The sequence below is a fragment of the Brachyistius frenatus genome, unplaced genomic scaffold (assembly GCF_029030835.1).
Source record: "Brachyistius frenatus isolate BFR_SWC_R1_liver_20210118 unplaced genomic scaffold, ASM2903083v1 Contig_55, whole genome shotgun sequence".
NCBI classification, from domain to species: domain Eukaryota; kingdom Metazoa; phylum Chordata; class Actinopteri; family Embiotocidae; genus Brachyistius; species Brachyistius frenatus.
Genome location: NW_027210654.1, coordinates 986,466 through 1,002,608, shown reverse-complemented (window position 1 = coordinate 1,002,608; position 16,143 = coordinate 986,466). Strand labels below are relative to the sequence as shown.

Genomic DNA, 16,143 nt, shown 5'->3' with positions numbered 1-16,143 from the left:
AGGTGGACATTGTACATCAAAATTGAAAGAAATTGCTCCATTATGTCACCAAAATAAAATAACATCTGACAGTCTGTAATGCTACAGCAGCTGAAGCTGATTTTAAAATCTCTTTGTATCTAATGTCGAGCCGATGGGTATTCTTAAACCTCTGACCTCCTTTCCCCGAGGCCCTTGCTTTCCTTTTCACATGCCGCCTCCTTCCTCTGGGGAGATGGAGGTGAAGTAAATGGATGAGATGTCCTCAAAGATAATTTTGTAATGCTGCTAGCTTTTCATTTTTTACCAGGCAGGCACAGTTCTCAGACTTTTATCACTTGCCTCTGCGTCTTTGTCATCAGTCTCTCATACATGCGATGCAATGTAGATTAATCTTTGTGGTTTTGTTCTGGGTGCAGATATATTTTTGTTTGTGACTGCACAGTGGGAGCATATTTCCATGCTTTTTAAAGATTTTATGGCGGCATTTATTTTCCTGTGCCAGGACTTCTGTTGGTAGATAATAACTGATTTATAAGGCACTTTGCAGGTAAACTCTTTGATCAGTCCAGACATTGAATTATATCTTGTATTTCTTGCTGTCCAAGGAAGTATTCCAGGCTAGTGGTTATACAGAGTAATTGATACATGAGAGAATGGACTCTTCCTTTTCCAAGAGGGTGTGGTACGGTTTCATAAACACCCAAGTAAACTGCATTAAAAGAGAGGAAACATTGCATTCTATTTGCATAGTAATTAATTTTTGCCCTCTCTTATGTGTTCATAAAACTCACATGAATGTTACTGCAAAAGCAGAGAGTGATAAATAAGTAATATTAATGAAGCCTCCTTTCCTCTGCTCTTTGTGGAGCTGGTATGTTTTCCAGCGTTTTGTGAACTGAGGATGTTTCATTGTGGTCAGTTGCAATGATTTACCTTTTCAAACACAAACGCAGCTCTAATGACCAACAGTTGTCTTTATTAATCTTAATTTGGAATACACCAAAATAGAAATGAATGTTATACCGTGAGATCTGGCTGCATTTACATACAGTGCAGTCACAAAGTGTTAGGACAGTGATCTGTTTTATGTTGTTTTGTTCTTCTCCAGCTCACTGAATTGAAAATGGAGACAAAGTGCCGACTTTTTGTTTTCTAAATGGTTGTTGTCATCCATAACCAACGCCATAATTGTATTCTTTTTTATACCTTCATTAGACCTCCAACCTTACATATTAAAAAGCAGGGCGACTCTTACTGTAAATATGCAAATTAGGCAGCCAATGAGCATTTTTATGGCCAAAAAGTGAAATGTCCTTGAGAGACAATAATAGTCATCTGACTTTTAGCCATTTGATCATGTGCTTTTAATTTACTTGCTTGAGAACAAAATTAAGGCCCGAAGCATCTGAAATATGCCAGATGTGATGTGGAATTCAGCCTAGCAGAACATTGTCAGGAAATAAGTGTCTGCTGATGTCTGTGTGTTATAGACGCAAGCTATTAGTTGACTGCAAGGGATTCGCAACAAAATATTTAATATGGTAACCTTATTCAAGTTAAATTGTTGAATTCGCTAATATAGCAATAGTTGTAGTAAGAAAGCTGAATGCAGTGCTGCCAAAGCTACTCAGCTTTACTGCCAGCTTGTCAAAGTAAGTACTCGTGGTATTGACATAATCTGTTGCAGCCCAAAATATAATTTCCTCAATCTTTCCTGAAAATAAGGGTGTTTTTTGTTTGCGTTATAGGCCACACAACACGGTATCAATAATGGGGAAATTGTTTGATTTATAATTTGCCACTTATAATTTCATAAAAATTCTGGTATACATTTCCTACGGTGCTGTAATGACACTGCCTTTTCTTTGTTCCTGTTAATATATCTATCAAACATACCCATGAGGATCAGAAGTATATACAGTTCAGACTTTTGGTCTACAGCCGAATGCTCTTAATGTTTTGCCTTTTCTATTGCCACTGGTCTTTTACTTCGCTCTTCTGTCTTTCCCCTTCTGTCTTTCCCCTTTATCTCCTGGAGAAGAAAATTTAAGTTTGATGGTCGCTGTTTTGAGGGCAGTCCAGAGTGGTCTTGCAGGACAGTTGTAACAGTTTATTTCTTATTGACAAGAGCATAATTCACATTTCAAAGCTACAATTCATATTAAAATATTAAATATAATAAATTATATTAATATAAGTATTAAAAATGATAGATTTCTGGTTTGCTTGATTTATTTTTTTTAACTTGTTTCTTGCCGGGATTGCAGTTGAACGGTGGGAGTATCGTCTGGGACACCATTTGTCACAGCCCGGCTCTTAGACAAAGACAACAACAAAAACAGGAAGCGCACGGGTATACGTACTACACAATCAGGTAATTTTTTTAGAACAAAAATAATGAAAACACATCCAGACAAGGTTATGCGAAGTACTTAGACTGTCGGTAACATAGATGAGAGAAAATGTACTGCATGAATAGTGTGTTGTAAAAAAAAGAAGAAGAAGAAAAGAACCAAAAAAACCACAACCCAGAGATGTTCTTGAGAAAAATTGCAAAGCAATTGGCTGCTTCCTGGGCTTTTATGCGAGGGGAACACTGAATCCAGATGGGTTCCATTCTGCTGATTAATCTCTCATTGGCTTGCAGCTCTGAACAGCGAACAGTGCAACAGTAGGGGAAACAAAACAGAGAGGCTGTCCCGCTAGCTAGCTTAAAAAGCAAAACAAACATTAGCTGCATGACTGGGTTCACAACACGATCTGCAGCTAATTCTTTAATGTTTCCTTCTAACTCGTTTTAAACAAAGAAACCTGTAAGAGCCTAACCCATCTGTTAGGTTAAACACATTCTCCTGCAGCACTGCGGTAATGTGGTACATCTCATCGTTACCCAGACAAGCAAATCAGAGCCTGTGAACAGAAGAGAATCTATTTTAAAAACAAAGCCACATTTTTTTCCCGTTTTTTTTTTTAATACTTTTCCTGCGCAACTATACTGTAAGTACATAAACTACGGCGTAAAACTGACCCACAAACGTGACAATGTACTTCCTATAAATTTCAATCTGACTTTCGATCTAGTCGTACATCAATTTGAGCATTAACATTGACGGCTGTAATATTTCTGAAAGCTCAGACAGCATTTTTTTCATCTTAGTAATATTGGCACCTTCTGTTCTGTCTCGGTGTGATGTTGAAACTATAATCCATGCATGCGTGTCTTCCAGTTTCCTAATGTTCTTTTCTCTGGTCTTCCCAGTTTTACTGTGGAAAGTTTAGCTTGTTCAGATTCAGTCAGAATCTCAAAAACATGTTTACACTCATTCTGGCCTTTCTTCATAAGCTGGAGCTGATTTTAAGGTAGTTCTTTTTTCTTTCTTTTTTTTTTACTAATAAGGCTTTGCATAGACTTGCATCACCTCACCTATGTCAGCTTTACACCATGCACACTGGCATCCCCTCGTTGCTCTCAATGCTGGTTGCCCGGTCATCACTTCAGTTAACAAAAAAGCAGTTCTTCAGCGGCTTTTCCTGCCGTGCCACTTATCTCTGCAAGGGATTTCCATTACATGGTAAAGAAGCACATTTAGTTCAAACCTTTGCATCAAGATTGAAACCTTTATTCGCTTCATTACAGCCTACCCTGAAACGTATATTATGTAAGGAAGCCATATGTCAAATATATAATAATTTGACTGTATTGTGTGTTTTAACATGACACACTGGTTATTAGTGATAATGTTTTCCAGCCCCAAGGAGAATTTGTTTTTAGTATGAGCAATAGTAGGCTCAGGACACAAGATGCTAATTAATTAGAGGAATCACAACAGCTCACCCAGAAAGAATTGGGAAGTGCAAAGTATTAGCATAATATTTTCGGCAACCCTCAATCAAACCCTAATTAATATAAATGAGATGACAGATCATTCTGTTCTTAAGGACAATGCTAATTTCAGTTATAGTTGGTTTTACCAGTCACTCACTTCACAGTGTCAAACTTTATTCGAAATCAAATGCTTCCCGGATCTCCAAAAAATGAGAAGGCGTGCATGTAGCTATAAGATTGTAAGGAGTCATGTTTCTGAGTGATTAATTCCCGGCAGAACCTGCTCTTTCTCCCTGGCGTCAGGTGACTGACAGCAATTCGAGTGTAATGTAATGTATGCACTGATGTGAGACCATTCCATTCAGGGAACAGCAATGAAACCAAAACTTCAACAAATCTAAATGAAGGCTGCATGTTTATGACGATAGATTGTCAAACTCAAGCAATTTGCCTCCAGACAACCAAAGTCTGTGTAAATTATTTGTCATGCTATGCAAATGGCTTGTCGTGAGAAGGAGAGCCCCATCATTTCCAAATATGATGACAGGGAATTTCAGTGTCAGGGTTCCCGGAACTGTCATTTGTTCTATGTGAACTCAATAAATCTGCCTCATTAATTATACAATTTTATCAACAAATCCCAACCATGTTAAATCCTCATGCAGTCTTTTTTTTTGTATTTAAAAAAATATACATGGCATCACACAATGAAAAAAAAACCACAGATGGAGTCTTTATCTTACTGGCAATATGGCATTAGCAGGTTTTCATTGCTTGAATACATTTGCATTACTAAATGAGTGTGGTCAGTCCAGAGGGATGGAATCTTATTTTCTCAGCTCGAAGGTCTGGTCCCTTGTGCTCTGCCATGTGCTCAAAGTACTTGAAACTCCAAAGGAGTCCTGCCTCATCCTGAGTGAGTACACCTCTCAACACATGGCTCATAGGGGGAAATTACCCTCCTCCCTGCCTGAGGACTTTGTTGGCATTTAGAGAATCAGGTCACGACCATTTTCAAGAGCAAAATGACAGTGGTTGTATTATTGCCTTTAATGTGGCTCACGCTGACCTGGACAGGTATTTAAATATAGTGACATCAGAGTAGGTCACTCTGAGTGGCACTCTTGGGGCAATGAAGCAGAGCTTGTTCCCTTGCATGATAGTTAACTTTGGAGCATGAGGTGAAAGCTGCTTGATATCTGCTGAATCACTGCGGTGCACAGCAATGAGGCATAATGTTAGGATTGTAGGGATGCCAAGGTGTCCAGAGAGCTGGTCTACAGCTTCTGTATGCTTACTGCTTGAGAGAGTTTTTGTTTTTTTTAACCTGGATGAGGTCCCACTGCTGGACAGGTCCCACACAGCAACCACTGCCAGCAGTTGAGCAGCCAAGCAGGCTAGCAGGGAGACCTACTGAGTGCCACTATAGGACTCGGGCTGCATGTAGTGCTGCCACCACCCAGTACCTCCGTCGGAAAAAACTATGAATCATAGTCAACACAATGACTGCCTGTTTATCCAGAGTATGCTGCACATGTTGGCTGGATACGGGAGATATTTACCAGTGTCATGCAGGAGCAGCCAAAGGGGAGGAGAGGGCTCTGTTTCATGAAGTGTTTGATACAGACTCTTATACACCTGTTATACATTTCCTTATACATTTCCTGGGGCCTTAGTGTCGGGAATTAAAACAATAATTATTTCCTTTAAAAAAAAAAAAATAAACTGCCCAATCCATGTTATCTTAATGCACGGTATGGCTGTGTATGGACGCCGAATATAAGTCTTTGTAAAGCTGTGCTCAGAGTGAATGAAAAGTCAATGGATCACTTGTTAGCCAATACAATTCATTCTGAGGAGGTAGTGAATGTCTGAAAGTTTTATGAAAATGTATCTAACATACGTAGCTCACATTTGGTTCTCTAATGTTCTCAGGATTGCTTAACTGTAGGCTTAGTGTTGTGAAACAGGACCACTGGGATAATACCAAGGCTTATCTGTTTTGTGGTGCCTATCCTGGAAACAGAATTGAGAAAAGCAGGTTTAAATATTTAACTATTGATGAAGTAGGAAGTCCATAATAAAACCTCACTTTTCTGAGGGAAAGGTATTAAGCCCACTCGATAGGCTTTAGGAATCAACCAAATATAGGTGTGTAGGTGTGATGCTATGTGCTTATGTATTATTGCTACATATAGCTATCAATAAACAATGAATATTCCTTTATGGAGGAAACGGTTTGTTGTCAGCAGGCATGAGAGGAGGAGGATTTTCTACTTAGTGCAAAGCTAGGTTAAGTTCCCGTTCCTGCACCATGAAATCCTTTAAAAAAAAAGTGATTGTTTGTTGGCCGACAGTGTTTTCTACCTTGATTGTTGTATATATTGTTTAAGAAACTTGGTGTATTAGCTTCTTTCTGGCTAAGTTGTTCAGCCAAAGTGGTTTGAAGGTTTTTGCATTGTTGGCCTCATGAGAAGCAAGCCATCAGAACTCCTGCCTCTTTCTTTGAAGAACTGTTGCCTGCTGCAACCATTTGTTAGACCTATTTTTCAACCAATTTTGCTGACATCTGACAATATCTTTACTATAACTGTTATAAATGCAGAATTCTTGGAAAGTTATTTGTTCTGTGATTGATCTGAAATCAGATTTTTTTTAAAAAAGAAGAAAAAAAAAGAAGAGAGCGATCAATCACTTAGGTCCTGCAGTAAGTGGAGTTCTGCGCATGTCACATGAGCTAATGTTTCTGTGATTTGAGCCTCAAAAACAAGTAAACAATCAAATTTGTAGAATACTTTTCAAATCAATGGGTCAGTCGTTTTGGACGGTGCTGTTTGTTGTGCGTAGATGCTGTGTTGTGATAGTAGCCTACTGAAATGGAAAGGAGGAGATCTATAGACTCGCTTATTCAGGTTTCTTAGCCTGATTGCTTTTCTGGCTATAAATAAAACTTGTACACCTAATTCCATTTCCCCATTTCCCCCCAATTGTAGCAATTCGCAGACAGAAGGGAAGTGGCAGTCAATGAGAGAGAGAGAGATTGATAGAGAGAGAGAGAGAGAGAGAGAATAAAAAAACAGCTGTAAGCCATAGAAGCTGTTTCTTTGATGTAAACAAATAATGCTTAATCTGTGATGGCATTTGTATCTATAGGCATGTCCAATGTACTCTTGGCACTGCAGATTTTGTTGTTGTGTTGCGTGACTTTTTCTTTCCCCGGATCAGCGCTGTCTCTGTGCTCCAGATCCTCCTGATTCACAAATGAAGTACTGGCTGAACAGGATGTTTACTCACTGTTTATTATCAGGTTTGACCACTAACTGTTTCTGTGTGATGTCTGAAGGGTATAATTTTAAATGTGTAGTTGAGTTATCACGAAGTTAAAATTGCAGTGAAATGCTGAAAACAGAGTAAGCTGTTCATCTCTCCAATTCACTAAAGTTTGCATTACTGCTGTTGTGTTTAAGTTGTACTTTCAACTAACCTGAACAGAGATGCTTTAACTCAGAGGTGGGAGTAGATACTATGCCTCCTGTAACTGCAGTGCCTGCTGATGGTGTGCTAATGTTTCAGGGTTAGGTCATGTTTTTGCTTCGAGGACACATGTTGATAATGGTGAAAATTCTAAAAGAACTGCATATAATTATTTGGACATTACTTACATTTTACAGATTTAAGCTTCCCTACAGTATTCACACTTTCAGGATTGGAACTAGGATGGAGAGATACGCAAGGGGAGAACAACTTGAATAAAGGCTCCTTCATCTAATCAGGTTCAGTGATTACATAAAGGCCAAAGAGAGAATGCATATTTTTCATTTTACAAGGTTGAATTAATGATCACCAATTATTCTTTATTCATAACACATTCAAAGTCTTTTTCTAGATTCCAATCTTAATTATTTTTTTTTCGCTCGGCAGTCTAAGTTGTTTTAAGAATCCTTATCCCTAGTATTCTCCCAGGTCCATTTGTACTGCCTCCTGAAAGGACTGAGTCAGGACCAGAGCCGGGAACATGTCTGGCCTTTGAACAGGTCACAGAGTCACTTAGGAGTAAAGCTATTGAGCTATTGTGGTTGTGTTAACTCACAGCATTTAAAGATTTGTTTTACTCCTGGTAAAACTCCTCCTTCCCGTCACTTTTTACTTTGAGTAAATTTAAAGTCTTTTTTTTTTTTTTAATCATAGCTTAGAGCTCGAGAGTCTTCTAGTGCTGCAGGTGATGTGAACTCATGAATACGTGATTTACCCTTCTTATATAACATTAATTACAGAACACGAGACTCTGCTTTAGCATGGGTTAACCTTGCTGATTGAGGGGCTTATTTTACATTGCAGGTCACATCATTATAAGTAATGGACTTGTAGATGAGATTTGGCACTTGGACAGAAAAGCAGTGAATCCATCCATCCACCAAGCCTTGCCCCTGTGAACATGAAGCCCTGCAATTTGCAGGGGGCGGGGGAGGAGAGGAGAGGAATGTGTAATAGTGGTGAAAGTACATTTCTGCTTTTTAAAAGCTTCCATCCCAAGTTGCTTTACTCAATGTCTTAGCCTGTGATTGTGCCAGCTCGATGAAGTGGATCAGACCCTGTCCTGAGGTGACGGAGACGAAATCCTAGCACCAGTGGCACCAGGCCGTCCCAAGTCAGAGAAGTGTCACGATTACACGGCCCCTTATGTCACAAGCTATCAGTCATTATGTTATGTAAAGCCATTTTTGCTGTCAGTGAGGAAGAGATGTTTTTGCTCTCTCACCTTGAAAAAAAAAAATACCAGGCAGTGGCTGACTGCACATGTGCATATTTGAATGTGTCCATGGGCTGACATGGATGTGTGCATCTCCTTTTAAGTTGGTAAATTCAAATAGACTTTTCCAACACTTCGGGAAGATGTGCTGCAGCATATTCTGTATCCTCGACTGTCCTGGTGTCACACCAGCCCTAAAGTCCACTGTCACTTCGCATTTGTCACCACCTATATAAGTCCCATGATTATCCTTCAGGTTAACATTTCCTGCCTTATTGACTTCCCAACCTGAAGCGCCTCCACACACACTTTTAAAAAGTACATCTTATGACAAGCAAGTGATATACTATTGACTTATACACTACACGTATCCACTCCTGCTCATGTAAACCCAGTATCATGGCAAAGCGTGAAATAGACACGCCCACATGACTGCCATGTGGGACAATGAGGTTCGAATCGAAGAGGTGACAAAGTTTTTGTTGAGTTGCTTTTTGTTTTCTAAACCCAACCAAGTTCTTTCTCCCAACCCCGACCATGTTGCTTTTCCTAACCCCAAACATGTGCTTATTTAGTAACCCTAACCACGTGTTTTAGCTATTTTGCATTTTGTGCTCTACACATGCGGTTGGTTTCATTTTCGTCCACTCCAGGAAAATGTGTAACTGTCACGCCTAGACAGGCCAAATCGTGGCTATTTCACGTTTTCCTGTAGTGGACCGGCATGTCTATTTCACGCTTTGCCATGATATTGGGTTGGAGGGTGTCCACACACCATGTGTGTTTTTTCTCCACCTGAATCAAACCAGGCGTCAGCAAACAGCCATTTGTTTCTATTAGGGACATAATTTGAATTTAATGTTATCATCCTAAAACAGAATTTGCTACCCGACTGATTTATAAAAGAAGAATCAGAGGGAGTCGGAGAGAGACAGTGGGCAAGGAATCGTTCAGACTGCTGACAGAACTGATCTGAAACTTAACTTTTTACTTATGTAATGCTATTTTGTGGTTTAGCAATGCTGTGTTTGGAATCACAGTTTCAGACTGGAGTCTGTGTGAATGCTGAGTGCAGTCTCATATGAAAGAGTCTAGCCCTCAGTGTACCAGCATCATACTGTCTTTACACTCTCTCACACACACACACACACACACACACACACACACACTGAAATGCACATACTGTGTCTTTGCTATTTAGTCTTGGATTTTATTTCTGCATTTGCAATGAAGACGCTGGGGAAGCGGAAGAAAGCTATATTAAATGGTAGCAGAATGTGCAATAGAGGTGGAAAAAGGAGATATAGCCATAAGCCCTTTCAGCGTATCAAATTTACCAAGCCTTGTAGATCTCTTGTCAAGACAGCTTAGTTCTTATCCCAGATATTAAAATTAATTTCTGTTCAGAGCACGTATATGATATGGTCATTGTTGGATGAGGATATGCATATTTACAGATATGCAAATGAGAGAAAATGACATTTTGGCTAAAAGAGAGAGAGAGAGAGCGAGCCTCAGAGCTTGTGTCTGTGCATCTGTAGAGGCTCATATAGATTTATGAATGCTCTGTGCCCTCTCAAGTGACATGATAAAGGCTGAAAGCATGACCAATCATTTTTTCGTGAGTGTAGGTTACCAGTGTGCAGACTTGGAACAGGTGTTCTTTTAAACATTTTTGGGGTTTGGATTGATGTGAGTTGAGTATTTTGTTTCACACCATTCATCACTGATATCATTTTGACAGATAAAAACAGCTCCACAGGAATCTCCGAGTGAAAATGTTGACAGTGTGGAATAAAACCTCCGGCAATACTTTTTGGGGAATTACTGTTGAGTAATGCACAGAGCATTAAATATGTGAAGCCATATGCTAAACACTTAAGCACAAGGATTTCAAGATTTAATGTTTTTTTTAATTAATCATGACTAATCATTTTCTGCATTTAAAACTAACTGGAGAATTCCACCGTTTATGTCCCCTGCAAGACATTTCATCTTGACATGCTGCCATCACAGAACCGTCAGGAAATAAAGTTGACTAATTGAATCAAAACAACTAAATATGTATGTAATTGCAAGGTGAACAATGCTGCAGCCCGTGGAAAATAAATATTTGGCGCAGATGCTGAGCAAGTAGTGCCAGCAACACCTTAAAGCCAATAGCTTGGAAATCACAGGAGGGATGAGGGGGAGGATGCCTCCCCCTCATCTTCCTCCCCTCTAACCCTTAGGGCTTCATTGTTCCAAGGGATTCGTGTGGAGGTGTCTGAGTCCTATGATGTGCCAAATGTTTTTATTTACTTCTTGTGGCTGGAGATTCACTGGGATTGTTATTCTGTGACTGCAACGATAGCAGAAAGCATGCGTGACTTGCTGTAGTGCAGGCAAGGCAAGAGTTTTTGTGTGCAGAGTGCACAGGAGGCAGGCAAAGTGAGCCTTCCAAATGTGACACTATGGGACCTTCCAGGCACAGACAGACAAAAAGAGGAAAATCCACATGGATGCACATGCAAATCCATGAGTACACAGTGGTTCAAACACAAAGAGTAAAAAAATGTACAGGGTACACAAGCAGGCACGCATTTCTATTCCTCTCTTAATACGCTTATAGGCACACACACATAGTGACATACTGTTTGTTTACCAATTTACATAGGGGTAATTAAATTGAGTGGCGGTATGGCAACACAGAATAATGAATCATTAAGAGTAAACCAAAGCGACTTACATCTTGCCGTGTTATGCACTCACTTTTCACATTAGCGGCCTCTTACAAGCCGGCAGACAGCAGGACCACAATCTTTCATCTCCAAGCAGAGAGGACACCAACAGAGCCGGCTGGAGGGGGAGAGGTGGATATCAGGAGAGAAATTGGAATGCTAAAAGCAGTTGGAGGAAATGAGAAAGAGGCTCGTTATGGGTGATGTATTCAGGGGTGAAATTTGCTTCTACAATAAAAAAGGGAAGTATAGATGGAAGGAAAGATGTGCGAGCACAAAGGAAAAGAGAGAAGGAATTAGAAGCAGAGGGTGTAGAAGTGTGGAGATGTGATTTGAGCAGTTATGATTTGTTTGTCTTGTTGTAGCCTACTGAGTGCCGGGAATAGTGGCTGCTGCACTGGCCTGAGTGAGCATGTCCAGCAGCGCCACTTAACATCCTTCACAGCACAGTATCGCAACCACACAGTCTTTTTATCAGCCAAAATAAAGTTACTGTTCAGCGGTAGCATCTGTACCTCTTCCAACGCACTTAAATAACTTTTCTTCACTGGCCAGAGTCTGCAGAGTGACCGACTGTAATTACCAGGTCATGCCCTTGGTCACTTCTGGGTGCCGAGCATGAGGAGAGCTTTAAAATGGAGGAGTAGAAAAATAATAAACAAACTAATTATGCAGATTTCAGAGGTAGTTTTCTGGTTCACACAAACAGAAACTTTAATGTTGTCAAAATTGCACACATTTTGCAAATCTGCCCTAAAAACATTTCAGCCAGTTTAATTTGTATTTTTAAGGCCCCAAAACTGTGAAAGTAATTTTCATACCGTCTATAAGTCATTATCAACTGTGAATTTCCTCGCGAGTTGCAAAAGATTGCTGCTTCCTTTTCCCTGGCAGCTTGTTGCTCTTGAACTGCTGTTGTGGGTTGTAAATGGCGATGGATGCCATCAAAAGAGCATCTCTTCAGCTTCTCTTTGGCATGCTGATCGGGAAATTGCAAATTCCATTTCCTCTGCCTGTGCATCTCGCCCAAGCCATCATAAATTTATGGAGCTCATATCATTCATTCTCCGGTAAAGACTTGCATCAAGTGACCCTTTTTTGGAACCTCATATCTCCAAAGCCACTGTCAAAAGGAAAGGCAAGTGAAAATGGCAGCACTTCAGAAACCCATGGGTAAGGCGGAGGGAGCCACAACATTTCTCTGTCCGTTTAAAACACATATTGTAGCAGAGTTGTCTATTTTAACCGCTGGTACGATGCTTTATTGAGAGGGTAGCAGAGGTTATTGGTAGGAAGGAAGAAGATGGAGGGGCTAAGTGACAGAGCGGAGAAGCTATTGAGCCTCTCTAAAAAGCTGCTCGCAGTAGGCCACTTAACAGATGCCCTTCTCTTGTCAGCTGATGATTTTTTTAAGTGAAATAGTGAAGTGTTCAACTTAGTTCAACTTTGTGATAGGTTGTACAGACAAGCAATTTGAATGTCGTTCCTTCAGTCTCATGAATTCATGGAAGTCCTGTACATTATCATGTTTTTTTGTGTTTCATTTCAGTGCCTCGTCTATGTGATAAAGCTTTGCAGAGAAATTAGACTTGAAAGGTACATGGACGTTATACTCTGCTTGAAGCACTGCGCCCTTGTGTTCTTTACAATTCATAGTTTGAGCTGTCCTGCTCAATCCTAAAGCTATTTGCTGGAAATTTAGAACTGCTTTCAGACAATATTATGTACAATAGGACAATATCAGCAGACGCGACTGATGACGGCATCACTCTAATGAACACATCTGACTGTACAGTATTAGCAAACACTCCGAACATGATAAGATAATAATTGCTGAATGTGCATCATTGAAAATTATAATTGACTGTGCAAATGAGTACTTTAAGCACAGTGACCACTGAGCTAAATGGAACAGCAATGAGAATTGCTTCACTTAATTGCAGGCTAAATTTTGATGGAAAATTAGATAGCAGTGAGGAAGGAAATCATTTCAATAGGATGCTGACCGATAGCTGCCTTTAGACCATTAGTAATCTATGAATACAAACATCTCTCCGTTAAGTAGGTGAAGAAATCACCTTTGGAATAAAGCAACAGCTGCTGCGTCTCTTAATACATAATTTAATGGTGGGGAACAATCATCAAATGAGTGTTTCAGAAGTAAACTGTCAAAGAAATGAGATCTCGTTGTTGCAATATGCACAGTACTGTCCTCAACAACTGTAAAATCCTTTATGCTTTGTCGACCAACAAAAGCAGAAGATTATTTAAGTCATCATGAAATTTTTATATTTTGGGACCCAAAATGGTAAATGACATTTTCCTTTCTGTCTGTACCATTTTGTCGATGTGCTGTCTGGTGAAACACTTGACCATCTAAATTGAGATGTTTTGCAATATTCAGTGGTCCTTTCGTGCCTTGACGAAAGCAACATATCTCAACTATTTTATACTATACTTCACCAGCGTTCTTGTTGGATATAGTGTGTGATGGGACTGTAAAAAGAACTGTAAAAAAAACTGCATTGCAGTTTTATGGCACAAGAAGTGATGGTAAATGATTCTGTCACCTTACAATTGCTCTGCTGAAGTTGTCAATACATGGATCCAGGGGTGGGAGATCTATATGTGCCAGGCTTGTAATTAGGGTCTCTTGGGCTTGGACCTGAGCCCGAGCTTGGGGCTGTATTAAACATGGATGCATGAATGGGGAGGGCCAACTAAATGACGGTCCTGGCAGAGAGCTTTCGTTCATAATGTAATCACTCTCAACTCTATCTGGCTCTGCATGCACAGCGTGCTGAGCTCAGACTTCTCTTATCAGGCGAAGACATAGTCCAGAGGGCAGTCAGCTCAGATCCATTCATTAATCCTCCCATGTGTACTCAGGCTCAATCTCCAGCGATGGCACTTGTACAGTGTGATCACTCAGTTTGCTGTAATCATTTTGGCTTCAGTCCCACTTCCGATGATTACCTTTAACCAGTGTCACCACTCATACATGAACCTCAGACACCAAAGTTCTGCTGAGTATAAGATATTAAGGTCTATATTCAAATTCATTTGTATTTCTTGCCTTTTCAAATTCAGGAACAGTTTTGTTTCAACTGCTCCCAGCAAATACGGACTCACAATAAATGTTTAGCAAAGCCATCGTGTGATGATATTTCTGTTTTCCAGCATCAGATATGTTAAGCTAGCAGCTACTTCTAAGTAACAGATTGTGGTTATGTTGCTGGAAAAGTATTTACTGCTGAAAGCATCATTACATTTCTTTGTTTATTTGATACAGGTTACTTTAAAGCTATCGTGTCTTCTAATGGTTGCTGAAGTCCAAACTCATAAATATTTTTTTTTGCTTTCCAAATGTCCCGCATATGTACCGTGGTTAACAAATTCCAGAGCACAAAACATCAGCACAGATACCAGAAAGTTGAATCAGTTCATCTGGACCCAAAACTTAGAGGAAAAAACATTTAAACATTTCATCACTCAGCCAAGTGACTTCGCAGCTGACTGCAAATTATTCCCAACCTTATAAACAGCACGATTGCATAGAGGCCAAGAACAGTATGGTTTAATAACAAGGAAACTGGTGATTAGTTTCATATGGAAATAGTTGTGACCAGTAATTACAACAGCCACGTGTACTATTTACATAGGACTGTGGAGTAGCTTCAATCACAGCATTGTAAAACAGTGAAGACATGGAATATTGAGCATGTATCAGGACATCAGCACAGGTGCTCAGTTGAGAACACAAATAGATTTTCATAAGGTGGCTTGGTTTATATTTTAGTCAGTTGTACACATTGTTAACTGAATGATACATTTTTTTTTTTTTTTTACGGTGCATCTCAAGTCAGAAATTCATCCCCAACGGGACGCTTGGCTGAGTAATCATTTACTTACATTTCCCAGTATGAGCTGTATCAAATCAGTGTCAGTCCGAATAGCGTACACATTTGTTTTAATAAGCAAAATAACTGTTCCCTCCAGCTATGGTTGCCCTTCTGGAAGCCCTGTGTAGCAGAAATCCATGAGCAGAAGGAAATGCACGAGGATAAGAAATCGTTTTGAGGAATGCTTACTAATTGCCCGTGCTGCATAATATACAGTAGATGTATCCCACAGTGCTCTTGGTGATTTCTGTAGTCATTTTGGAACACAAACCAATACAAGAGCCCTCAATGATGGCATTTCATTATCAAAGACGCTGTCAACATGGCACAATTTCATTCCTGGGGTTGCTTCGAGCGTAGCAGTACCCGTTTCCTTCTAATCACATGGCTCTATTTCTGTGCCTTCATGCTCTATCTCCATGTTATCTCTGTGGGACGGTGTGTCAAACCCACTCCAGATGGAGAAGAGTGTGAGGCAATTCTCTCTGTTTCCAGTCAACACAGTTTAAAGCTAATTCGCTTTGCACTATTTATCATGTTTCCTCATGTGGTCTATACTCTAGCCCCACCAATTCAGTCAATGTTTGAAAAGGTGCAACAGTAAGCAGAAACAAGGTGGGGTGAGGAGGGGGGTTGGAAAGAGGCCTGTCTGAAAACCCCCCCGAATGTGTGGGGTGTGAAGCTGCAGGCAGTTGTGGATCAGATGTGAAAGACCTCTGACCCTGATTTCCAGGCTGTCACAGATGTTGACACCCTGCGGATTCAGCCTGTCATTGTTGCTCCGACATTCAAGCCTTCAATGTCACTTTGTTTCCGCCCGGAGCTTAGAGCGCACCCAGATCTAGACGCTGATCAGGAATGCATTAGGTATCTTACAGTGGAGCAAATGTGGTCACGTGACCCAAATAGTGATCCCAGATCAGTTCCTTTTGCTATTCCTAGAAGCTTCATGAATACGAGCCC

The 16,143-nt window shown here is 40.1% G+C and overlaps 1 protein-coding gene across 1 annotated transcript in view; it reads left to right on the top strand.

The window, feature by feature from the left end:
• Window positions 1-16,143, top strand: part of tspan9a (tetraspanin 9a) — a 159,460-nt gene that overhangs the window by 60,603 nt on the left and 82,714 nt on the right. The window lies entirely within an intron of this gene.